The sequence below is a fragment of the Anser anser genome (assembly GCF_964211835.1).
Source record: "Anser anser genome assembly, chromosome: 1".
Lineage (NCBI taxonomy): Eukaryota > Metazoa > Chordata > Aves > Anseriformes > Anatidae > Anser > Anser anser.
Genome location: NC_139720.1, coordinates 115,334,175 through 115,361,294, shown reverse-complemented (window position 1 = coordinate 115,361,294; position 27,120 = coordinate 115,334,175). Strand labels below are relative to the sequence as shown.

At 40.2% G+C, this 27,120-nt stretch overlaps 1 protein-coding gene across 2 annotated transcripts in view; it reads left to right on the top strand.

The window, feature by feature from the left end:
- ERG (ETS transcription factor ERG) overlaps positions 1 to 27,120 on the top strand; it is a 149,197-nt gene that overhangs the window by 54,456 nt on the left and 67,621 nt on the right. The gene's annotated exons all lie outside the window — the stretch shown is intronic.

Here is a 27,120-nt window from a genome sequence, read left to right as displayed (position 1 = left end):
CCTCTGTGAGCTATAGTGGTAGATACATAAATACAACGCTGTCATGCCTTTACAGACCCATCCCTGGCAAGGCCGAGGGTTCAGAAAGCGCAGCACACATGGATCCTATTGTGGTGCTAATAGTGCTGTGAGAGGAGGAGGGCAAGGGGTCTGTCAGGAGGTCACCCCCCATCCATCTGCCTCCGGGATGCTCTTTGGGTAAAGCAGAAGATTCCCAAGTGCAGCTGGGTCCTGAGGCCATTTGCTCTTGTTGCCTTGGTTTTCAGGTGAGGAGGTGGTACATGTGCCCAGTTGGTCAGCCTGGGCCGCCAGACCTTGTTGGGTAGCTGCTGCACCAAGCCCAAGGCTTTGTGGTTGAACCAGCGTGCATGGTACTTGAGGTAGGAGCTTTTGGGAAGATACCTGGATGGTGATGGTAGCTATGCAACCAAGTGCTCATCTGAGGTGCAGGGCAGGTTCATCTTCCAGCTACATCACACTGTGCTCAGGGCAGCAGCTGCACACATGCATGTGCACAGGTAAAAGCAGACCACCACTCACCTTGCCCAAATACAACACATATAGGCTTACCACAGTGAAAAAAAAAAAAAAGTTATATTTTGTGGATCATTTTGATGATCCTTACGGGTCCCTTCCAACTCGGGATATTCTATGATTCTATGATTCTATGTGGTGATTACAAGAGGTTTGACGGGGTGCCATACATGGTGCTATACGTTCAACAACAGAAAGACCTCAGTTACTTGAATCCCCAGTTTGGTTTCATATGGCTTGTGTCCATGATCCTGTCTGTATCTGTAATTCTGGCTGAAGGAATGGGGATTTTTTTTTTCAGGGATATGCGTGTGACTTGTTTTAGATATCTATTCTAGAGGCGCCCTTAAAGCATTTTGTTTCCATTGCCAGAATCAACAGGCGAGGTGCTGGAACAAACTGATAAATTAAATAACAACCAGTTACCCAGACCTGATGGTATTAACCCAGGAGCTGTGGAAGGCCTGAAGAATGAACTGCCTAAGCTGCTAGCAACAAAAAAATGTAGGCACTCAAGGAAAGCAGAGAACTTGGGAGTGGCCGTCTTTGTATGCTCTTTTTAAAACAAACAATGAGGCAACTCTGGGAAGCACCTCTGAGCCTTATTGCAGGGCAAAAATAACACCTAAGCAGTTGCTATAATAAACAATGGTGAAGTTATAAATAGACCTCCTACATCAATGATAAGAAAGAACCCAAACTGGATGTATTTTCTAAAGGAAAATTGGAAGTCTTTGTTGTACCAGAATTTTTAGAATGCACACACACACACACACAATTGGACGAACAGTGGTTTTTTTTGTTTTGTTTGTTTTTGTTGTTGTTGTTTTTTAAGCTCAAGGTTCCTTGTCATAGAAAAAAAAAAGAGACATTCAGCCACCCATTCAAAATGGATAGGAAAAAGAAAATAACAAGATAATGGTAAACATTCAGTTTTCAGCTTGGCACCCAGGATCAGCAGCAGGATGTCTCAGATTTCATCCTAAATCTGGCATTGTTTAATACATATATTTATTAATGAGCTGGAAAACAGGAAGCAAGGCCCCCATAAGATTGAGGCTAATATACATGTTTATGTATTTTTTGGGATATTCAAAACAAGCTGAAGGAAACGCAATGTTTCACCAAGACAAGTAGAAAGCACTGTTCTATGACAAATGAGTATGAAAATGTTTATGAAAATATAATGTAGGTAGGAAAAAATGTGCCATTGAATAACTATCACTGGGATTAAATATACTGAATACTTTTGAGGCATGCTGCATTAATGCTGAAAACTGGTCTCCTATTCTTATCTTATCAGTTTCTAATTTATGACATAATGTAAACTTGCATCCCATGACAACTAATCTTCTTTAATAACTTAAAGTTATTCTGCAGAAAGTATTGAGCTTCAGGTCCACTTGTATTCCGTCTGGACCAACCAGTGATCTTCTTGGTGCAGTTGCTGACAAATGACAGTAATGGTAATTTCTACCACAATCTGCCGTTGTTGCTACTGTGATGGGACTCTGTGCTTGTGACTGAGCTTGGTGACTGAGACACATGTGTCTTCTCCAAAGAACCATTATTTAGTACTGCTACTTCTGTTGGTTTTGATACAGAGTTTAGTATCAGTGTATTTTTTGAGATACCTTTATAAAATATTTTTAGTTGGCTTACATTTACTATCTCTCACATTATAAAAATCATATAAAAATCATAGAATCCTAGAATCATTCAGATTGGAGAAGACCAATATCATCAAGTCCAACCATCAACGTAATTTACTGAGTCCCATAACTAAATCATGTGCCTTGGGGCTACAAATGTTCATCTCTTATGTAAAGAATTGAGGGAAGTTCAGTGTTTTCAGGAGTAGGGAAACAGAACATGAAAAAAGATTTGTTGCTCAGTGACATACAGAAATCCACTCTAAAACTGATCTAGTCAAGGAAATCTCAGTTTTTCCGAAACTATCGCACATAAGGTATCTGACCGCATTGTCAAGAGGTGTGAAAAATGATTTTAGTGAACTTTAGGGTTATCTCTAGCCCCTGCAATGTGCTGTATTATCCCGCAAAGTTTCTACTTGGGCTTCACATCTGTATTCACATATGGATTGGGAAGGGGAAGAAACTGCAGGCCCTGAGGACTGTCAATACCTTTTGCCGAGGACAATGATACTAAACAGGAGGAAGTTGGGTGAACATCCTTCTTGACAGACCAGCACCATCAGGCGTGGCCTTGAAAACTCACTTGCAAGATGAGAGAATAGCTTGGTCACTGTCCCTCTAGGAAGCCATCTCCTTCCAGAGGAGACTGCCAACATCTTGTGTGGGTGTTACCTGAGGTGTGGTCAATGTGTTTTTTTTGGGACATGAACTAAAACCATCACTAAATAACCACCTGTCTGCTGGGCACAGATTCTAGTTGTTCCCCAGCTGAGCTGGATTTAAAATGGTAATGTGGATGAGCCAATTCCTATTTACAGTTTCCTCAGCTCTTCCATGCTCCCAGATATATCTTTAATTGGAAAACTACAGAAGGCAGTTGCCACACATTTCTTTCAGTTTCCATTAGTATCAGTTCATGCAGATGGTGCCAAGTCCAGTTCTCACTTATGTCAGTGAAATCCCTGTGCTCTTTGAATTCACTCAAATCAGGGAGCTCGTGTGGCCAGCACTCACTGCCCAGCAGCATTCATTTTGTAGGAAGCGTTTTATGCCTTACCATCTCCCATGACATCTGACTGCCTGATGTCCCGTAGATAAGGTCAATGAAACCCTCTCCAACTTAAATGCCATTTCTTCATTACTTTATGTCACTGAGGTTTAAATTCATCTCACCCAACTTTAGTTGTCTGAAAGCTAAGCCTATCTTTAGACTTTATGGAAAGAGAGGCATACCCAGAAGGTTTTTAATCCCACTTTAAAGTAGATTTCAAATGAACCTAGGAGAGAATTTTAGCCTAGATATCTAACTTTCAGGCAGCTAAATTAAGGTAAGGATAATCTCACGAAAGGATTTACATACATTGCTGCTTCTTGATTGTGTAGTAAAAAGATGCACTCAGGGGCTTGAAAAGTCTCTTTAAAAAAGAAAAATTGCATGCCAACTTCATAACACTGGGTCAGATGGAAAACAAAAACAAAAACAAAAACAAAAACAAATATGTTTCAAACTGCTGTGTTGGGTAGTTTTAGCACCCAGCTAAAGGTATGAGAGATCCAGGGATTGTATCCCTGTAATCCACAGCAATGTGGATTTACAAATTAGCAAATTAATTTTTTATGGTTTATGGAAGTGTGGGAGGGAAAAAAACAGTTTATGGCCTCATGGGACTGTGAGTTTTTAAAGTTTCATGACTCAGTTTTGTATGCTACTTTTCTTTCATCAACACTTGTAGGACTACAGGTAATTTAAAAAGTATTTTTAAACCCATATGTTTGGGGATTTGTTGTAATATTTTGCTTTAATGCTTGGTCTCTCTTTGGCTTTGTCTAAAAATTAAATACACACTAATCTTTATTCTTTCTCTGCCCCAGAATGAGGTCCTTGTAAATGTGTTCAAATTTACAGCCCTATTACCTAAGTTGATGGTATCATTCCTAGCTAGGATTCATGTGCCCCTTGCAGATTTTGCTTTTTGCTGACAAAGAGGCATAACAGTCTTGGCTATTTGCACCATATGGTGAATAACTTAAACTTATACTGCAGCTTTTATCATGAAGGAATCCCTGAGTGCTTTTCAAACTATTTTTATAGGAGTCACTTCACTCATCACTGAAATGGAGCCAGTTCTAGGGTAAATCATGGCAACCATTCAGTGGTAACTGGAGCCTGCAGCACTTCTGAAAAACTGGGACAGTTTTGAAAAATGACAATATTTTTGATGACATTGGTCATGGGAGGCAAGGTCCTCAGTATGAATAAATTAACATTTTGGCTTTGCTGGTGTCTATAGAGTTGCTTTTTTCTCTGCCCATAGTAAAATGTGCCCTGTCTGGGTATTTTTCACTCTCTGAAGCTTTACTGATATGCAAAAGCCTCTTTCATCTGATTTCCCACTTGTAAATCTTGAAGCAGCTGTCAGAGGAAGTGTCTGACGTTGTCTGGAGGGAACACCAGCGCTGTCCCTCCATGGTCCTTGTCCCAGCTGCTCACTGATCTCCCCAAACCTTCTGCAAAGCAACAAGCCGTACTTGGTGCAGGTCCTGCACCCTTCTCTCTTCAAGATGACAGGAAGAAAAACAGTCTTGTCCTTGGCTTATCCTTATATTCAAGACTGGGCAGAGGTAACAACCCAGGTGGTCTCTGTTTATTTATCTTCAAATAGGTGCAGCAGCTTATGCTAGGTGCCAGGACATAGGATATTGCCTTAGAGAGCAGGCAGCCTGCACGTAGCTGCCTGCCTCGTGACCAAGTGCTTGTGCCTGTGGGCATGGCATCAAGTTCCCAGCTGTGAAGTGGGGAAATAGCATCTCGCTGGCAACAAGAGGAGCAACACTATTTTCCTACTTCATGTGAATGTGATGAGGGTAAACTCATGAAGTAATACAGACAAAGAGCTGCAAGGTAGATGAATAAATTAAACATATGCTGGGTAAAAATTGAGGGGTGAAGAATCCAAGGCCATCTTGGATGCCTAAAGCTAGAAATCACAGCTTTCTTCCATTGCTTAAAGACAGATAAAATTAGAGATTACTCCTGTGTTTTTTAAAGGAAACACCCTTCTCATGCAATCAAATGTCCCTCTAAAAATCTTGGAGTGTTTGCTTAAGTCAGAACGATAGGATCTGGCCCACTGTGCATCACTGTTGCAAACACAGCTCTCTTTGTCAGAGGGAAATCTCACACTGAAGAAATGGAGCAGCAGCTCCAAAGTAACAATTTTTGTCTTTAAGACATGCAAATTTTCATTATCTTGTAAGTACATGGTTTAACTAGAAGATTTCTAAGACAGGTTTAATGTGAACTCTGGGACCTGCTAATGCAGAACTTCTCACAGCATCAACTGGGCTTTTCTGAGAATGTGTGCTGAAAAATACACTAAAAATGAGGACCATGACATAATGGGTGGAGTTGTGTGGAAGAGAGTGTGTGTCTGACAGCATTTTTTCCAGGAAACTGGACAGTGAGCTTGTGATTTTAGTTGCTTTATTAGATATTTCTGGTGATTTTGATGAGCAAAGCAGGCTGCCTTTCTGGTGGGTGAGGTTCAGATAATGTCTAGCCCCTCTGTTACGTAATTTCATGTGGTTTATATATATAATATTCATATTGTTTTGAATGAGATTGATTTTAATGAGAAGTCAATTCTGAAAGTGCTGGCTGTAACAGCAGCACAGTTAAAATTACTGGTTTTGGCATGGTAGACACAGGAAAAGTCTATCTAGAGCCAGAAATCTGTCAGACTTGACTGGGGGTAGCATCTCTTCTCTGTCTCACTCTGTATGTGACTTTTAACTTCAAACCATTATTTCCTCTCTGACAGACAAACGATTTTGGCTCACAGTTTACTTGGATTTGGAGACAAAGATCAGCTTCACACACGTGCATGTTTAAACCTATTGCATATCTTCCTCCTCCCGCCTATAGAGAAAAGTTCTGAGAGGGTTTCCTGGAATATTTCACTGATATGAGCATGAGGGAAAAAAAATGTGAAGAGTGAGGCTTAAAAAGAGGAAGAGAGTCTGTAATTATATAACTTTCATTTATGCCAGCATCCATTTTTATTGATTTTCATTTTCAGGTAGCAAACGAGCAATCCATTTTCAAATATTCTGTTGGCTGCAGTACTCTGACTTTCAGCAGTGTGAAAAGCATGACATTGCTTCTGTAAGCAATCTATATATTTACATTTGAAAACAAAACTCCATAACAGGTATTTGTGGTCATTTTCAACTTCACAATTATTAATATCCACTTGGTTATGCATCACAGGAAAAGATGGTCAAATGCAATCTGCTTAAATACTTCCAGTCTGCTTTTTCATGCACTAGCTAATCTTCATGCTTTTTGGATGCAACCACAAAATGGCAAAAAGACAGAGTAGGCAGTCTACCGGAGAGGTTGTCAAGCCTCTGCCTGTCCTAAATGAGAAGCAGCAGAGATCAGGTATGTCCCAAATCATCCATGCACCAGCAAAGGATCTCAGCACCAGTGCAGCACAGGGCCCAGTGTATAAGCAGTCTTGGGGGAAAATCCCAAGGCTGCCTCTGACTGACACTTTTAACTCTAACAGTCACGTTCCTGAATGCAAACACCTGATGTGAGGATGTGGGGTTGGGCAGGTAATGGTCCCTTTGCAGGGGAGTAGGGGAACACTGAGCAGTGCTGGGGTAGCCCCACACCAGAGCATAGGCTCCATGGCCCAGGCTGGTGACAAGCAAAAATGTTTCTTCTGGGAGAAATGGCCTAACTTCAAACAACTCCTCATCTCTCATATCATGTAAGGGTGAGAAAAACACTCTCCCAGCAAATCTGGATTGCTCGCCCTTCTTTTACGTCAGGGTATTTAAACATATATCTGACTCTTCCCAGGAAATTGTTCAAATGACAGGGTCACAGAAAATCTTAGGATATGGTGGAGAGCAAGGCGGGGTGGAAGGAAAGACTTTCCCTCCTGTTGAGATTGATCTACTATCTCATACAAGGTTTATGGAGCCAGAAGGCTGGATTTAATGACTCTTAGTATATCTTTCAGAAATCATCAGCATCAATAGGTACTGAGTCCCAAAGATGAAATTTTGCAGCCATTTCTACACAAACAGATCATTGCGGATGTAACTGCAATACCAGAATTTTGCAATAAAGTTTCAGCCACTAAGAAATGAGGAAAAAGTTTGTATTTCATTGTGTAAATTTTTCTTCAGTGTAATGTAAGACTTTTGGTCTTTTTTTTTTTTTTTTCTATGTGAAACTATATCTTAAGCCCATATATAGTCATATAAATGGAAATAACCATTTTCAGAGTGAAAGTCGGTGAGGTAGGCTGGTGGCTTCTGTCCTTTTTTGAAATTAGGCAGCCTGAATTTTGCATCTTAGCAGATGACTCCAGAGGGAGAAGAGGGTAGCAGAGGGAGCATTGTCTTCAGGGGGAGCCAATGTGATTAGCTTACTTTCAGATGGCTAACATAAACAGAGATGTATCCCCTGCTTAAAGTCAGATTTAACCTTGTAGGCCAAAAATTTCAAAACTGCCAAAATAAGTTTGCTTTCAACATTCAGGATGCTTTTCAAATCTTTCCCCCTCACACACACTTGCATTTGCCATAATTTTATGTCAGTGACTTCAAAATGTGTCAAATGGAAACCTAAAAATATGCACATTTTTTTTTAAAAAAAAAAAAAAACAAAACATAAAATGTGTTGATTAACAGTAATTATTTCTGAAGGGTGATGTAACACACAGCTTTTACTGGTAATTCCTTTTCTGTACTGAGTTGCAATTACAGTAACTAATGGTGCAACTTTTTAAGGCAGTTTGTGGAACATCCTACTGAATTTTAACTAGCAGTGGGTATTGAAAATAATGACCTTCATAAGTGATTAAAAATGAGTTTGTGGAGTGTCAGAATGCTGAGCAGTTAACATTATTTAAAGTATGCAAATATTTGCATCAATGCCTGCATTAATCTAGGTATTTTGACACATAATGAAACAGCCTTAACTTGAGGCATACATTATACAACTGCAATAGTCACTGAGATTCTATAACATCTTGATGACCTTCCAAAATCCAGCCGATGTAAACTTTGTTAAGCTTGTAGTAGCAATGATGTAATTTGCCTTGTAAACAGCTTGAGAGATTTGGATGAAAAACTTCAACCTTGGCACTTGAGGTTTTTTAAACAAGACACCAAAAAATGTATACACAGAAAAGTCACATATCTCAGCTTTTTTTTTTTTTTTTTTTTTTGGTAGGATTGATTTCACCTAACTTCAGACATCTGTAATGTCTGCATTCAAGCTACTTATCTGAAGCTCCCTTTGTATGAGCATTCCTCTCTAATGGGAGTGAAATGGTTATTTCAAAAAGCAAAAAAAAATCTGAGCTGGGAATAGTCATTGGAAATTAACCAGAAAAATGCTTCATACAGAATGCAGTCCTTCTAATTTCCCCCAGAAGCTGCTTTGGAAATAGTGGCCCACTGAAAAGGAGACATCTGGAAAAGGCGCGGAGGCTTTTGGGAAGAGACGGAGGGGAGGGAAGGTTTCTCCTCCTTCTCTGTTGCTGTAGAAGCGGAGCTGTCCAGCAGCCCAGGCACAGGAAACCGAATTGTCTTTGGGGTATGGAAGCAGCACTGCCTGGCTGAGAGTAGAAACGCAGATGTTGGGAAACTCTTACCTTTTCCATCCACCAGCAAGGAAACACTGTGCTTGCATGCTCTGCAGCTGCAGCTAATATCACTTTTGAAGCCTCCTTGTTTGTAGGAGCTAAGAAAGTACTGAATGTGTCTGACATCATCCACAAATGTTAAACACAAGGGGAGCTGGGTCGACCGAAGTTCTTCTTTGAAACATGTTTTTTAAACACGGCAGTCTTCAAAGCTGGCTTGCACACCCTGTGCTGTGATACACAGCCTTTTGTTTTGCATAAGTGTTTGTTTTAATGAGGTAGTGCAATGCAGCTCATCAGAATCAAAAACATATGATGCACCCTAGGCAAGAGAAAGGCAATAACTACACAGATTTTTGAAGAGGGCTAGTCATACCACAGGCTACCATTATAGCAGAAAAAACAACAAGAATTTTAATATAGCTGTCTGGCCAAATATATTAATTTAAATTGAATGGCTTTTTCTGATATTATAGCTGTGAGGCACAATGTTCTACTGGCAAGCATCTTCAAAACCTCTTTTAGAAGATTTGCTTCAAATTATTTCTGTGCACCAGATCTTGATGGTATGTACATTTGGGAGTCTAACCAAAGGAAAAGCTTTTGATTAAATCAATGACCTTTCTTAGAGGTTGAATGAAATGAAGACTGTAATACGAAAAGCTACCTCCTCCAAATAGTGTTTTATTCAAAATATTTACTCTAAGCTCTCTCCCATTAAGTTTGCTGTAACTTTTTCACAAATGTTCATATCCTTGTGTCAGCACAGAAATACACTGTCTCATTAGCCAATCCATTTAAATAAATTCTAGTTGTTTCCATGATCACTTCCCCAAATATCTTGCTAACCACCAATTTCCATTCTTTGCCAGAGAAGACTGCTGGGTGCTGTTTATTCTTGGAAACTTGGTCTTTAAAGTGCTCATACTTTGTTGTGCTTCTTCAAAACTTGGGAATGCTTGTTTCCCTCAACTAATTGCATCTCTTCCCACTTGGCAAATTTGGGAAATTTTCCTGCTGATGTGGGAGAAGAATGAGTGTGATCATTTCTTACAAAATATTTTCTGTACTGATTTCATTTGATAAAAAATGATGTCATCTTATCCTGGCAAATAGATTTACACTTTTTTTTTTTTATTATTATTATTATTATTCCCATGAAGCAGAGGTCTGGGAAGCCACCAAAGCTGAGAACAATGTGTAACATCCTCCCTAGCAGTCAATGTTGGTGAAAGTCAAGTCCCACAGGGAGATCAACAGCTCCTGTGATATTAGGCTGCATATTATTAGATTAGGCCTGCTACATATCCATCAGAAATTTCACCAAAAGGCACAGGCTCAATAACAATTACTATGCAAAGCTAGTAGAGGAAAAAGATCACTTTTCTACTTACCTGGACTGCCTCATCTTCAGGTGAATGTGGGGCAACCTACAGGACAGCCTTTACACAGCTTGAACTGGTCTCTTTGAAATTCTTCTGGTTCTGTCTGGGGTGAACATTGTTTCCTTGCAACCCAAATTGTCTTCTAAATCAAAATAAATAAAGAAATAAAATATTCAATGACCTGTTTAGGGAGAGATTTTTTTTTGGACTGTGCATGTCTCATGCACCATGAATGACTTGACCAGGATTTGACAGTCTGGCTCTATGACACTAACACAAAATGTATTTTAGAACAGAAAACAGGACTTTGCTATGCACTTTTTAGAAATGCATTCTGATGTTTTTAGTTCCCAGAAGACCACTGCTTTTCCCAATGTGCTTTCCATAATTCTGGAACCATAAAAGTTATTTAAAACAATTCTGATAAAACCATAAAAACATGATCAGTCCTCCTGATAAATGTGCCCTTCTCCCACCAATAACCTGTAATACCTTATCTGAAATATCTCTGTGCTACCATTCTATGCAGCTGACAGTGCGTGAGTTACAGGGAAATAATTTGGGCCAGAGAGCTTAGTAGTTACATCTTGGTTTCCAGGTTGCATCAGTTGTCTCACCAGGAGGGTCAGGGTGGAAATGTTGCTTGTGAAGGACCACTCCTGACAGCAGCATGTCACCACCAGGTGTGGAGGTAGGCTAGGGATAGTGCTACTGGACTGATAAGTGTGTACTGTAGATCCCAGCGTGTAGTTGGACTTGAGGAACACTTGTACTGTTGCAGCAGACAGGACACTGCCCACACCCCCTAAAATGGACAATGTAATTGTTTTTTCAGTTAAGTCCATGCTGGTTTTTGAGAGAACATAGTTTCACATTGCTTAATAATAGTGCAAATTCAGTTTGCTGGGTTTGTTTGTTTGTTTTGGAGGGGAGGGGTGCGTTATTTACTTCCTTTGCTTTGAGCTTTCTCCTGGACACAGGTTGCTGTTCATATTTATTTGTTCTGCACTCAGACCAAATTTCAAGATCTGTAAAGTACAAATAGGCTTTGTAACCCGTGGGATAGACTACAGAATTGTGGTCAGTCCCCACAAAGACATAACTGCCCACTCCAATTTAATGGACTAAAAAGTCTTAATCTAGAACTAAATTATAATGTTCAGGACTAGTGCTGTTAGCTGCTCTTGCACATGGGTAGCACAGGGCCCTAATCACTTACATTCAATCATGCTTAGCTAAAAGTGTTTCAAACAGGAGCTTTTCTTCTCAAGAAGTAGAGCTGTGCTTTAGCATGATCAGTATTGTTTCTTTAGCACAACTAGCTAAACAGTGATTTCCTAAAATGAAAAGTTTATTTCTTTATGATGCCAAAGTAACTTGCTGCAGGTCTAAAGACTGCTTCCACACCCAGACAAATTTTGGTGAATTTGTTCACTTATCTGAATGTTTCTCTGAGTTTATGACTCTGTTGTTGGTCACCAGATCTGGTATGGTTGGAGTTTGGCAAAGATATTTTTCTCTTACATGTGTTTGTTTACCTGATTTGCTGTTACGTAAGTACTGGACAATGTCCAAGCCTGTGTCAGATTTTGCTGTTTTCCAGCAAAACATTCTCATTTATAAGCCACACTGTTATGAAGTAGAGATGTATTTTTATTTTTCTTTTACCAAGGCCTCCAGTTGTAACTCTCCCAGGGCCAGATCTGGAGAGGGGCTGGTGCCTCAGAGCAGCCATTCTCAGCACAGCCTGGGACTGAGCCCACAGCGTGATAGCCCTTTTATCTCTGCTTAGAGGTGAAGGAGGCAATAAACTAAGCTGATTGATGGGTGTGATCTGAAATCTCCCGCAAATCACCTACTGGTAGCACAGTGCATCTGTTTTGTTCAGCTGATCCTTTAATGTACACATGATGTTTATGACTTTGGAGAGGAGGATAGTTTCCTTCTAGTCCTATTCCCTCAGGTTTTTATCCTTATTTTCTAGAAACTTCCTTAATCACATTTAACATTCCACTAGCTCCCAGTTGTCTTTTCTTCTAGTTTTTGCATTTACCAGTAGCAACTTATGTTTCTACCTGCACTTGGCTACTGACCTTGGATTCAGGAAATTAAGTACATGCTTAACTTTGAGGATATGTTTAAATTTTACTAATTTTAAAGGGATTTCAGCATGTGCTTAAGGTGAAATCTAAAATTAACTGTCCTTCCTGAATAAGGATGTTCTCTTGAGTCAGACCCTGCATGCAGTGCCTTAGAATAGATCTTGGCTGTCCCTTGACTATGTTAGACATGCCGGATGCTTTCAGAAGTGGTTAATCTGATGAAAGAATTCATCTCAGAGTCATAAAGAAACCACAAGTTTCCTCCACTTTCAGCCTCTTTGGTCTGCTTCTTTGATATCCTTGGTCAGCTTCTTGTGCTGCAAGAGCATTTGCCTGGCAAGTTTTGTAGTCTTACAGTCGTACAGGCAAGATGCTCACTTGTAAGAATCTGCTGTGACTTTAATTTCTTAACTCTGTGCAGATAACCCCCTTTGTGAATACAGATTCAGCTTGTGTACTAACATTTCGAAAGTGGAAGTTGTCAGATGAAGACCAAAACCTCCAAGACTCAGGAAACAGACACATGATAGTAAAACACAAATACTGAAAATATAAAGAAGGCAAAAACTGCAGGGGCACCTAGACTCCCATGACTTTCTTCTTCCTTGGACAGACAACACATTGAAAACTCTGAAAAAGGAAAAAATATAGTATCAATGCACAGCACACTACCATGTACATGTAATATAAGAGATACTATGCTTATGGCACATTGTTGTAAATGCTACACAGCTCTCTGAATATATAGAAATATTTTGGTTTTAAAATGTTGCTGTAGAATGTTTCGAAATTTCCTAATTTTCTTACTTTTTATTTTTTATTTTTTTTTAATAATCCAAAACAGTTCATGGAATTCAAATCAAATTTACAAATAACTCAGAGGTATCCAAATTGTATTTTATAAGGAATGTTCTATTCACTTCTCCCCAAAATGGGGAAACAGTATTCCCATGATGATATGTTTACAATTTTCCTCAAAAAAAGTTATTTCAATAAAGTCTTGGAAATCTGGAGAGGTCCCAGTTGACTGGAACCTGGCAAATGTTGTCCCAGTTTTCAAGAAAAGCAAGAAAACAGACCCTGGTATTTACAGACTTGTAAGTTTCACTTCACTGCCTGATAAAAATTATGAAGAAGATTTTTCTGGGAGTTATTGGAAAGCACTTGAAAGTACAATGAAGTCATTGGTCATAACCAACACAGTTTCACAAGGTGAAAGTCCTGCTTAAGGAACTTAATTTCTCTTTACAACAAGGTTAGCCATCTAGTTGGTCAAGGGAAGCCAGTAGATGTGATTTTTTATTTTTTATTTTTTTGATTTTTGCAAAGCTTTCGGTACTGTCTCTCACAATATCATAGTGGACAAAATGTCCAGCATACAGCTAGATGAGTACATAATGTGATGGATAAGCAATTGGCTGATGGGTCAGGCTTCAATGGTTATAGTAGATAGGTTTATGTCAAGCTGGTGAGTAGTCACTAGTGCTCCCCAGAGCTCCATTTTAGGGCCAGCTCTCTTCAATGTTTTCACTAATGATGTGGATGCAGGATTTGAATGCAAACTAAGTAAGTTTGCAGATGATACTAAATTAGGAAGAACTGTTGACTCCCTCAAGGATGGAGAAGCCTTGCAGACACATCCTGATAGTTTAGACTGTTGGGCAATCACTAACCTTATGAAGTTTAACAAGAGCAAGTGACAGATTCTGCACCTGTAGAAGGGCAACCCTGGGTAAATGTACAGACACAGGGACAGGAGGCTGGAGAGCAGTCCTGCAGTAAGGGATCTGGGGTTCTGGTTGATGGCAAGTTGAATATGCGTCCACAGTGTGCCCTAAGAGGCAACAGTGCCAACTGTATGTTGGGGTGCATCAGGCGCGGCATTTCTAGCCAGTCAAGGGAAGTGATTGTCTCACCCTGCTCTGCACTGGTGCAGCCTCACCTCGAGTACTGTGTGCAGTTCTGTGTGCCACCATATTAGAGAGCATCCAAAGCAAGGCTATGAAGATGGCGAAGGGTCTAAAGGGCAAGATGTGTGAGGAGTGGCTGAGGTCCCTTGGTTTGCTCAGCCCAGAGCAGAGCAGGCTGAGGGGAGGCCTCATGGCGGCCTGCAGCTCCCTCACGAGGGGAGCGGAGGGGCAGGCGCTGAGCTCTGCTCTCTGGGGACAGCGACAGGACCCGAGGGGATGGCATGGAGCTGGGACAGGGGCGGGTCAGGCTGGGTGTTAGGTAAAGGTTGTGCACCCAGAGGGTGGTCGGGCACTGGGACAGGCTCCCCAGGGCAGTGGTCACGGCACCGAGCTGCTGGAGTTCAAGAAGCTTTTGGACAATGCTCTCAGACATAGGGGTTGAGTTTTGGGTGGTCCTGTGTGAAGCCAGGAGTTGAACTTGATGATTCTTGTGGGTCCCTTCCCATAATGTATGTTAATGTGGGAGATCTATTTTAATCTGTAGGTGTTCAGGCTTGAAAATGGCAGGGCAACTTAAACTAATAAATAAATAAAATAGAATAAAATTAGCCCAAAGGAGAAAATCCTTCAAAAGAAAATTCCCCTGCAGCAGCTGAATATTTTGTTAAGAGCTGAAAACACTAAAATCTTCATCCAAATTGAAGAGTCAATAGTTTTGACTTCTTTTGTACAGTCTTTGAAATTAACAACATGAATTACCATGTATGAATCTGGCTATTCATAGTGCACAAAGTTATGCTGTTTGGTACAGGAAGACTGCAAAGGTAAATCATTTGTTTTCCAACCTTGCTTGAACTAACACATATAGTTTTATGTTATCCTCTTCAATTTTATTTCAAAGGACAACTTCTAGAATGGCAGCTTAGTAACATCAGACTTGCTGTAACTTTTACATTTTCTATTTTTCTAATAGACGCTCAAGCCAGAAAAATATCCCACGTCTTGGCAGTTGATTAGAATCATTTACTATAATTTTTGACACAGCAATTGTATGGTTTTGTGTCAAATAATTCATTCCAAAGCATTCCAAATTCTTTCCTCATGGAGAGAACTATGGGGCTGGCAATATCTATCTGGACTTGTTTGGATCATACTTGTGATATTGGCAGATAAATAGCTTTAGTTCTGCATATGCTTGGCTTGAACAAAGCCTACACAAACATAACTTACAGAGAAATGCATTCTTTTACAACATTATTCTTGTGTTTTATTTGTCCTCCAGTGGCAAACAAAGCTTTCCCAACCCCCAGATCTGGGGCCACGATTGTCCGGGTATGCAGCAAACATATCAGACCCTGGAGGAACTTATGGTTGAAGGTATTAGTCTAGAAAAACATCTGATTGGATATTATATTACAGTTCAGTTGCTTTTAATTCTTTCTGTGGCACTTAATAAGGACACAAATAGCAAATGAGAGGCTGAGCTGAGGATCAATTGACTTAATGATGAAGCTACTGTCTGGCAGGTGGCAAGTCCTGCTGGTGGTGGAGAGATGTGAACTGAAGTGCTGTGCCTGAGCACATGCTGGGCTACTGTGTAAAAAGGGGGGCCTTTTCCCTCCTTGCGAAACTTCAAGAATCTTACTTTTTCCTTCACTTTCATGACAAGTGTCCTGAAAACAAAGTGTTGAAACCGCTTTAAATATCTGCTTGAGGGAACGTTCAGTGTTTACAAAACCTGCTGTCATTTTTTTTCCAGCCAAAGCTATTTGCCAAGTTTGACCTGAACAACCACATGGCTTCAGCTGTCCCAAAACCACATTCTTTGGCAAATGACTGCATTGCCAATAAATAAACACAGTTTCACTGAACTGTAATGGGAACATTCCATATGGTAAGACGTCTTTGCAAGACTGAAACTTCAGTTTGGCCTTGGAAGGGAACAAATACTGTGCTTGAGTGCTACAATATTAAACCACATGGTTATCTTAAATACCTGTGGCTAATTGGTGAAGCTGATATACAGCTTAACTCCTTATGAAGTACTGGCACTAATAGTAGTGTCAGCAGCTCAGTGTAGGAAGATCAATCAATCTAAACAAGACAGTTTTTAAAATGGCTTTCTTTTTTTCTTTTTTTTTTTTTTTTTGGTTATCCCTTAATCAAAATTGTCTCTAAAAAGAAGTATTATTAACACAGAAATGAATAGTCCACTTAATAAAATCAATTATTTCTACTCTGATTGCATCACTTCTATGCACAAGAGAGCTAATAATTAAGTCTGTTGAAGACTCTTTTCCATGTCAGACAGGAAAGTCTAGTTTTTCTGGAAATTACCTACAATTTTTCATCTGCAACTTAGATCTCCTAATATTCTGAATATCTGTTTATCATAGTAAATCACTCAGTTGGCTGCCCTACATTGGTCATGTAAACTGGTGGCTTCAAGCATTTGTGCTTGAACTATGTGAAGGCATGAAAGGCTTAGTTCCAGCCAGAATGACAATTTTCAAAGAAAGTAGAAATTAAAAAAAAAACAACATTTCCAAGCCTGCAAAACTACATCCATTATTTTTATTTTATTTTTTATTTTTTTAATTTTTATTTTTATTTTCTGTAGTCTTCACTGAATTCAGTGAGAATATAGTATTCAATTGTAGATCAATGGGACCACTCTTTGAAGGACTTAAGTTAGTGTCTGTTTTTGCCAAAGAAAAAAACAGACCATTAAAAAGAAACCCAACAGTTACAGTTGCTAAGGGGCAACAATTCAGGTACCAGTAGTATCCTTTATTTAACCTAATTACTAAAAAGCTATGAAATATTAACAAAGAAAACATAAATCTTTGTTAATTTACAGTCTAAGGTGAATTTGTTACTTTACCTCTTCCTTTTCCCTCCTTTTCTCCTTCCCCTTTCCCTTTTGCCTTTTCTTCTTTCCTTTTCCTTAATGCCAGATTATTAAGAAAGTGACACTGGTACAAATAACATTTCTTAACCCCTCTCCTAATAACACATTTTGCCAATCAGAAGCCAAACAAAATTTTCAGCTTGACTCTTGAGCCTCAGTTAATAAAATAGAACTGTGTTTGGGACATTGTTTACAACTGCATGGGTGAATAGAAGGTTATCCCTCCATCAAGACAACCATTCAGCGTAGGGACAGATTTGACTGGAGGAATAGTCTGGGACAGGTTTGCCTCAAGCAGATCCTGTCCAGATTTTATAAGGAAACAGAGCTCTCTGCCTATCTAGAGAAAGGGTAGAGAGCTCACAGATAAATGAGCTTTATATGAGATTGTGTAGCTCAGCAGAGAGGTGAGGAAGAGAGTGCTGAAGTCCTGTGGCCACCAAGGAAGAGTCAAGAGGATCATTTTGTGTTGCATTGGGTGGATTTTGCATTGCGTCTGGTTGCAGCTGCCTGGCACATGGGTGCCTGCATGGACCCAGACTGGCTGTAACATCCTGACTACTGCACAGCATCCATGGGTGATGGAAGGGAGTGGAGTCCTTTGCAGTAGGGAAGAAGGGCAAGGGGGCAAAGATGCAAAGGAAACCAAACTGCCTTAATGTCACAACTCCTTTCTGAGAAATGCAATATGGTAATTTATATGGCCTTATTTTAACAAGGAACTAATTCTATAAATCAGTCATGGTATGTTTTGGGAAATACTGGCCTAATTCTAGCTTAAACTTTAATCTTTCAGTTGATACAATTTTCTGATAAGATGGAGATAAAGAAGTAGGCAAACCATGGATTTGAATGCCATAAATTGGAAAAGTTTGGTGTCTTCTAGGGCTGGGCCCAAAATACAGATCCTTTTAGACTAAGTGGCCCATTCTGTTGGACTAATGCTACATACAAAATTTCATTTCAGTTTTACTGGATCCCAGATAATTGGGAATGGTTGTTGGGAAAGTCACAGGCCACCAAGGTAATGTAACACACATGTTTTTAGCAAGTTTTTCACACATGTCTGGCAAGCCTTTCAGAGTAGAAGAAGGCTTTAGGGATTCTTTTGTGGGCCTTAAATTGTGCATTAAATCCTATCAGCTATTGATTCCTTCCCCGTTATGACTTCTGCTCAGTTTGGTTTATTGGACAGTACTTTTTGTGTTTTGTAATAAGACCTAATTAGAGCCCTTTGACACTCAGAATTTCTAGTTTGCAGGGAACTGTAATAATGTGTAATTTTGTTTAATCCTCAGTGGGTTGAAACCTTTGTGCTACTGAGGGAAAGGGAGTTTTGCCATACATGTCAGTGGAAGCAGGACGTTTTCTTTATTTTTCATAAAACACTGGGTAACCAACAAAGTGCTTTAGACATGGGGAGTAAGATTGTGATGATGATTACAAATCCCAGATCTGTAAAAACTCTGAGTTAAAATTATCTTGGGAATTAACTATATACATTGTTTTTTTTTTTTTTAGTGTTGTTGGTTTTTCTTTCAAAGTGGCAAGCATTTTATGCTCACGGTTTTTATCCATTGAAATAATTGAGAACACTTTTTCACTCTTTCTTGTCAATGTATTTAGTCCCCAAGAGAAAACACGTTGTTTTATCATTACCAAGTCCTTCAATTTCACTGTAGTACTTTTAAGATAATCATCTACTTTTCTTGTGGGTTGCTGTAAATGTCTTTTTCTTAATGCACTGAGCTTTAGAAATGTGGTCATACAGAAATCAGATCAAGTAGGACTTTATCAGCATGGTATTTCTCGGCTATTAGAAATACTTGGTGTTTGTCATCAAGCTTTACAGACCCAAGGTACACTGCTACTCTGTAAAAGAGGCACATTTCCTTCTGGTAGTAAAAAGTTTTTTTTTTTTTTTGTAAACTGCTTGAATAATGCCAAAGGTAGAGAGTTGCCAATAGGCCATTCCTGGAATCACCCAGTTTCCAAACAAAAGTCTTTTCTACCACCCAAGCAATCTTGCAGGATCATCACCACAGACACAGGGTAAAACTCCAACACATGGGGTCTAACAGAAGAGAGGAGTGAGGGTTTTCAATGCTAGAGAAATGAGTGAGCTGTTTGTAGCATATAATCATAACGTGCTCTGAGGCCTATCTTCTGCTCCTAAGAAAACCACATGAAACTAGTTTCCACAGGCAATTTTGATTGTTATTTCCTCTCAACATATTTGCTCTGCTCTTCAAAAAGGTGATAAATATTTTTAGTATAATTGTATAGTTGAGATTCAAAATAGACAGTGACTTTTTTTTTTTTTTCTCATGAGGCATATGGTATTACTGAGAGATAGAGAGAGGCAGAAATATCAGGCAATTATAGAAATGTGTGCATTTTATCTTTTTTGGACCACACATCCTAGCCTTGGGAGTATTCCTGGAAGATGTGCTGTCAGATTTACCAAGTGCTTAATTTCTATTTATTTTTTTAAATCTAATTGCAAAATAATTGCTCAATGATTATTGTGTTAATGCTCCCAATATTTAAAAGGGCCAGCTAATGTATCTTGCTGTTCTGGACAGCAAGGGGGAAAAAATAAAAAAAACAAGTTACCAATGCAGTGGAAGTAGTTTCCTTTTACTGTACATGTATGCAGCATACGTCTAGTGTTTGGAAACAGTAACAGGAATGATATCTCCTGCTACTTCAATTTCAAATTTGTCCTTCATGATTTTAACAAAAGAAGAGTGCTCTTGGAGAACTGTAATTAGTGCATTCCTTCATCAGCCCCAACCCCATTGCTCTTCAATCTGTGGAACCAGGCTAGGGATTCTTTCTTCAGACAGGGCAGTTCTTTCTTTCTTAGCATGAGATATTATTGTGAGATGCCTGGTATGGGCAAGATTAGCATGAAGATCTATAAAAGGCCTGAGGTTTCTATTTGTATCTGTCTGTCTGTTGGGGATGGGGAATATTTCTGGGTGCATGCATGTATCTCAAGGTGGTCAAAGGGTGGCAGTTTTCAGTTATTAAGAATGATCTGGATTAGCCCCAGTCTTTCTGGGTCACTAAGTTTCAAATGCAGATATTTCACATCTGTTTCTTGTTCACAGCCACTAACAAAGAAGTACAATACCGAAAGAGTCCCAGTTTCAGAAGTGTGTCCGGTCCTTAAAGGAATTTGACTGGTTACATAGAGAGAGGGAAAAAAAAATAAAAAAATGCACAGCTATACCTCTTATTCAAATCTGCAGATTAGGCAAAAACCCAGAGGTGAAAGGTCAAATAAAACAGTTGAAAGCATTTTCTATAGACTTCCTGGTTGAGGAGGGAAAAAAGAGCACACAGTCCTCCAAAGCACGCTATAAACGCCAGAACAGTGTGAGAGACACTTTAATAGGTTCCATTCTTGATGAAAATCTCAAAACAGCCTCACTAATACGGTGTAGAAATCCAATATGCCAGACATATTTGCTGCGTGCAACGCCCATCAATCTGGGGATAGTAAGACCTTGAAGGACAGTGTTCAGTAATAACCAGCTCAAACTATTGTGTAGTTCAGTTAAAATTATCTAAAACAGTTGGAAAAAAGTAATGAAAAATGTTGCACTTTGCCCTAACATTTATTTCTTTTTTTCCTAGCAGAGACTTTTGTTGTTGTTGTTGTTGTTGTTGTTGTTTTGTTTTGTTTTGTTTTGAAGTGTTTTCTTTGTCCTGTGGTAACATTGCCACTTAACCAGCTTTAAATTAACATCCGATATAAAACAAATAGCCTTCATATTGGTGGAAGCTTTCAGACAAAAGTTTCAGCACACTTTGATTGTTAATCCATACAGCACACCTTTGGCATTCAGTGGTATGATTCCTAACATTTCAGAGATGGGAAAATGAAGGGAGAATCAAAGGAAAGCTGGGATGAGGTTCATCTCCCGTAAGCAGAATTTTCCAAAAGCTGGGTGTCTTATGCAGGTTCCCATTGTAGGCAATGGGTTCTTTAGGGGTGTGATTCATCTCACTTTTTTAAGTAGCTGTTGTAGGTGAGACTGAATGACTTGATGAATAAAATTGTATCGGGGGCTGCAGAAGATGTCTTGGAGAACTAGTCTGGACACCTACATTTAAGATGGCTGAAGCCTGCTGAAAGGAATCCCACTGCAGCAGACAGTGGTTCAATTCTCTGCCTGCAAATGAGTATGTCAGCACTTCCCTCTCCCACTAGGCTGTTATGAACTACATATGTTGAATATTACAGATAACTCCAGTGTTTTAATAATAGTGACCGTGCCAATGTAATTCAGGCAAACAGAGCTCCCATTTCTTTCATCTCCCACTCCCGTGGTATTTGTTATGTAGAGAGTAGAGCTGGTCTCCAAAGATAATCAGAATGGACAAGGTGGTCAAAAAGTGGTGAAGTTATCAAAAATATTTAGGGTACTGCAAGATTAAATAGCTTGAGTCAGAGTTGCAGACTCAGAATCGGTAAGTGTACTACTTTGACTTGAAAACTTCCAGCATTTGATTTCTGTAAAAATGTGTCAATTGGAAGACTTTGCTACTATCGTTCCATGAAGTACAGTTAAAAAAATAAAAATAAAGACTCTCCAAATCAGGCTTTCTCCCAGCTTTTCACCTCAGACAGCAAACGAGGACAATTCATTGCTCTGGCAGTGGTGGAGGTGTCATAGTAGGGAGGGTGAGGAGGGGGTTAAAATGTGAAGAGACTACTTGGCTGAGTGGGTTGGAGCAGCTGGAGATAACACATGGGGTGACTGAAAGGACGTAAAAATGGGAGAGTGCGAAGAAATTCAGTAGTGACCAGTCCTGAGGGCAAACCCTGTGATGGGTGCCACGGCAGCAGGAAGGGACCTGTTTTACCTGCCTCCGTTAAAGCATTCCTGCTGTAACAAGAAGTCAGTTCAGAGCCTGGCAAGAGCTGTTCGTGCATCCTGTCGCTTTGGAGGAGCCGCTGCTCTCCTTTGCGGGGCACGGAGCACCCTCTAGTGACCGCAGCGGCAGGAGCCGGCCCGGGCTGGGATGCCCGGGGCTCGCTGCCCAAGGGCACGGTCGGGTGCTAAAACTGGCGAGGAGCTGTCTCTCCTCCTCCACCGTGGTGCCGAGGCTGATCGGAAGGCAAACAAGAGGCATGAAAGCTTGGAAATGATGCTGAAGGAAAGGATGCTTTTTCTGTAGGACTCGTGCCTCGTGACCCCAGTGGCCAGGTAGTGATAGTATTAATAATGCAGCTTTACGTGGGCTGCTTGCTTTGACATATAGTGACTGGAGTTTGGCAGAAGTGCTCAGAGTAGCATCATCCTCCTGGAGTTACCCTCACAGCCGTGGGTCACCCTGGAATCAGACCCCATTTTTTTCCAGGAAGGAGCTTGTCCTGCACCCTCAGTCCTGGGTGCCGCATCAAACCCCCTCAGATGTGGAAGGAAGAAGTCCCCATAGCATCCCTGGAGCTCCAGCAGCCCTGAGGATGGGGGATGACAGTCAGTAACCCCCCAGAGCATTGCCCAGGCTTCTGGTCCTCAGCACCTGGGGGCAGGTTGTGAAACTCTGTTCTTCTCCTGGGCACCCCTGTGTGTTCCCCTGCTGGAAGACCATTTATGAGAGCTTTCTTTGTGGGGAGGGGAGAGTTTCCCCCTCTGTGAACAGATTTGCTGACATTTTCTTCAGAACCAGCTGAAAGCCATGAATTAAAGGGAGGAAGTCCCGTTGAAGCGTGTGGTGAAAACTTGATAAGAGCTTATTTGGCCCTCACACACCAAGCGGAGCATGGCCAAGCTGAACAAAACATTCAGAGCTACATTTAAGCAAAATGCTACGTCTTTTTAGAGGATTAAGACCTTTACAGTACCATGAAGTAGCACTAATTTCCCTAAGTTTCTTAAAATCTACTTAAAAAAATAAAAGCAATGCAAAGTCCTTTATTGAAGTCAATTTTTTTGACTTGTAACCAGGTTCTGCCTAAAGTGGAACATCTTTTTTTTTTTACCTGGAATACTGATAAAAGGAACAGAGTTGGCTTTTATCCTTTCCTTTCCTTTCCTTTCCTTGCCTTGCCTTGCCTTGCCTTGCTTACCCACAAATGCTGTATATACACACACTAAGTGTAACAGATGAGACAAATGTGTCCTCAGATCACCCAGATGAATTTAAAGAGAGGTATTTATAATGTAAAGAAGTATGTACAGTTAAAGGGACAAAGGCCATGTTATTAGCAGTGCTATAGCAGTTGAGAGACTGAAAAGGAAAGAAGCTCTCTGGGCAGACTGCTGAACTAGGGTTGTGAAAGTAAAAGACCTAGTGGCTTCAGTGAGGATATTAGAAGTTGCCTCTAACCTCTTGGTCAGCCAGGGCTGGGAGCAACATTCTTGGTTTACCTCCCAGACAGCAAGATGGATTGCAGAGCTGTTTACATAGGGAATACTGTAATATATTTCCCACATCCTAACACTCCAGCACATATGATATAAAAAATATGAGAATTGATTGTTTTGTAAAGTTGTAGGATCATTTCTAATAGCATGAAGAATGGTTGCTTCAGAAATATTTTACTTGTCGTTAGGTGAGTACACACATACAGGACATACCTCTGCTACATTCCATAAAGGCTTCAACGAGCACAATTTTTTTCTTTGGATATTCATCTTCTTATTTTAGGACCCAATCTAATCGCCTCTTTTGCATGGTCAGACTAAATCTGTCTTTGGTCTTCAGTGCAGAAAAACTCTTCTTTAAAGAGGGAACTCTTTAGTCCTAAAGATGGAAGGCACACAAAGCAATGTTTTACCCTGTCTGTATCCAGGAAAGAACAAGTGCACAGCTGTAACTTTAAAGCATGTGTAAAAATCTTGTTTTGATCAAGAAACTTAAGCACATATGTAGTGTTAAGCAGATAAGGCAGTGTTTTGTTGCTGTGGTTTCTAGATGCAGGCTTGAATGTAAAAAAAAAATAAAAAATTCAACAAAAAGTAGCCCAGACAAATTGAGATGACAAGCTTGAGGGAGAAATTATGGAGAAAAGCAGTGTTGGGTTGCTTGTATGCCTTTCTAATGCTCTTTAATACTTTTTTATGTTTTCATTCTGTTTGTTGACAAAGACACATTTTTTCAAACTCATACACCATTATTACAGACAATAGCGCATAGTTGCCTAACATAACAAAAACATATTTTCTTTCTATTTAATCTTAACAAAATGCAGAAAAGAGAATAATAGTAGAAGTGTTTGTACTATTTTTCTTTTGCAACTGGATGATGGTGATTTGATAACCCAATATTTTCCTTTCTTTACTATGCCAAAGCTCTGCCTCACAATTGGATCAACATAAGCGTAAGCACTCAGAAATCTGCCTGTGGGTATTGGCTTGAAAGTCAAATAAACTTCATTGAATTCTTTGGCACAGAATGTGTGCCAGTTTAAAATGGCAAAATCCTTACCAGGCTGTGGGCTCTGTAAAATTCATGTAATAATAATAATAGAGCTCAGCAGAGTCTGATATTGCCTGATTTATGCTTCCAAAAGCCCTACAGAAATCAACAAGAGATTTGTATATATGGAGACAGGCTGGAGAAGAATCGTTACTAAATCCTGCTTGTGAATGAATTTGTTAGATCCCACCCACTGGAGAGCTGGATACTTCAAGCGTCTCAATATATTTAAGAAAAAAAAAGTAAAGTATTATGGGCTTAACTAGAGTGGAAGTCACCCAACTGAAACATTGTACAACACTGAAATTTCAAGAAAAAGGTTCTAATCTTTTGGCTGACTTATTCATTGTTTGGAGATGAAAAGGGAGGAAATCAACATCCCCATGAAATACAATTACTGTAAATTGCTTTCTTTTCTTACTGCTCATAATGAGAATAGGAAAGTTACCAGAAGTTACCTACTCTGCAGAAGCACAGTAAGTTGATGAATGTAGGCCTCAAGAAGACATTCAGCAGTGTAACTCTGAATTTATATATGAATAAATGAATATATATGAATAAACTCATAGAGGACATAAATTATTGCACAGCAGTGCTGACACTGGATTGCTCTGAAGGGACCAGAAATCATCTTTGCAATGGAAGAAACCAGAGCTCCTTGAAGTGAGCTATAAAATCAAGCTAAACTTGTACAGGGGGATAGATCCTGTGACATCTCAGAGCCCAGTTGAGGGTGTAAAAGCAGGGCACCTGCTGCCCTCAGTCTCTCCATTAGCATCTGAAGGGTGCTGAGGCTTTCCTCAGCCCTGTGGGCTGGCTGAGGAGGCCCCAAGGCTTCAAGGCAGCTGGAGATGAGCAGGGAGAGAGGCCCAGCTAGGTGACACACTATAACTCTGCCAGCTCCCTATTGCACTGGTCCTGTGCTTTTTGTGCAAGCACAAACGCTGTGTCCTGGGATTTCCCAATACGTGGTCCTCAGGGGACCATTTCCATCAGCGGGGGTGGATGGAGCTTTTTCTCTGCCCTGCCTCGTGTGAGGTGGACCAGTGCCTGAAGGACAAATGCCTTCGGGCCAGGCAGGTAGTACTTCATGTCCTCCAGATGCTGCTCCGGAGGAGTACATGGCCACCTCTCACCTCCTTTGGGTCAGGATAGGAGGAAAAGAGTGAACTGGGACTTATGGTACTGCCACCTCTGTCAGCGTGTACTGTTTGGAAAAAGTGCATACCAATTGCTAGCAGTCAAAAGCAGGTTTCCTTTTCTTTTCATAAAGAGCAAGAAAGGAAGGCACTGGGAAAAGATGAGGTCATCTACCTCTACTAAATACTGCTACTACAAGCCATCACTATTTCTTACACTTTTTTTTTTTACCCCATCAGAGTTCCTGGTCAGAGGGCAGGACCCTGCTACAGTGGGAATTGTTTACCCAGTGCTGCAGTGCTTTCAAATAAAATGTCCAATGGTTTGATGTTGCTATAGCAGGTACTGAAAAATCAAAAGCTGGTTACAGTCAGAGCAGCTTTTAAAAATTACAAGACTAGTTAAGAAGTAATACATTCTGACCTTTTTTTTCTTTACATTTTTGAGAGTCCTCTTCTCGAGCTTTGTCCCTCAGCTGAAAGCTTGCAATCTTTACATTCTCTTGTCTTTGACAAAAACAGAAAATATTGCAAGACTTAAAAGAGCAAGAGGGTTGTGCCAGTACTGGATCTTTGTGTGTGTGTTTTTGCACTGCCTGACACTGCCAAAACACTTTGCCTTTCTCATTCCCAAACTCTTTCTTCTTCTTTCTTTCTTCTTTTCCTTTATTTTTTTTCTTTATTTTTTTTCCTCTTTTTTTTTGGAGTTCAGCACTCCTAAGCAAGGGCCTAGGGTAGGGACAGTATTTTTTTTTGCACAGCTTGGAGTTTTGGGGTGCCCTGTAATGGCCAACTGTTACAAAAGGACAAATAAATATATAACAGTATAAAAAACGGCTATCGTGTTCAAACCAGGAAGGGAATCGCCAGTGAAACCATCTGATTTTCATGCATGGATAGAGCAAGAAAAGCTGTGAACTAACTAATCTAAGAGCATGGACAATGTAAGACTGTTTAAGGTATTCAGACATTTGTTTAAGAAATGCATGTCTTTCTGTGGCTTCCTTTCCTCAGTGAGAAAGAGGTATCGAGAAGAAATTACTGTCACCAATCTACTCACGTCTTGTCTAAGAACAAACGTGCTAGATCTGGTAGGCTAGAAAGTGTCAATAGGCTAAGGATCCAGTTATGAGTGTAATGGACAAATATAGATGCAGTGTAAGCCGGCTAGACTGCATTAACATATTTGGAGATACACCCGCTTATACCCAGTCTGGCTGTGGCCCTGAATCAGCAATTCCCCAGTGAGCAGACTGCTTGAAACCCGTGCCGAATGTGGCCCATTTCAGCTGACATCTGCATCCTGCCTCAGAGTGGCATGTAACACTTACTGCACATCAGATCACACCTGCCTAGGCAGTCACAGGCAGTAGACT